Source organism: Piliocolobus tephrosceles, chromosome 20, assembly GCF_002776525.5.
Source record: "Piliocolobus tephrosceles isolate RC106 chromosome 20, ASM277652v3, whole genome shotgun sequence".
NCBI classification, from domain to species: Eukaryota; Metazoa; Chordata; class Mammalia; order Primates; family Cercopithecidae; genus Piliocolobus; species Piliocolobus tephrosceles.
Window position 1 is genome coordinate 22,907,697 of NC_045453.1, and position 300 is coordinate 22,907,996.

Below are 300 nucleotides of genomic sequence, written 5' to 3' on the forward strand. Positions count from 1 at the left end.
ACGAGAGAGAGACTTGGGTTCATTGGCTCAACTTTTAAGAATGCTGAAAATTCAAAGCAAAAGGAGACACTACCCAATTTGCAATTGAGAGGGATCTCTAGCCCTGTGGTTGAGGTTCAAATCCCAGCTCTGCCTCCCCGTGGCTGTGAGCCCTTGGTCAGGTAACTTCACTTGTAGAGCCTCTGTTTCTTCATCTGGGCGATGAGGATAATAGCAGCCCGTCCACCTTGCCCTGTTGTTGTGAGGAAATGAATCAATGCATATAGTGCGTGAATAGTAGCAACTTCATTTGCTAATTTC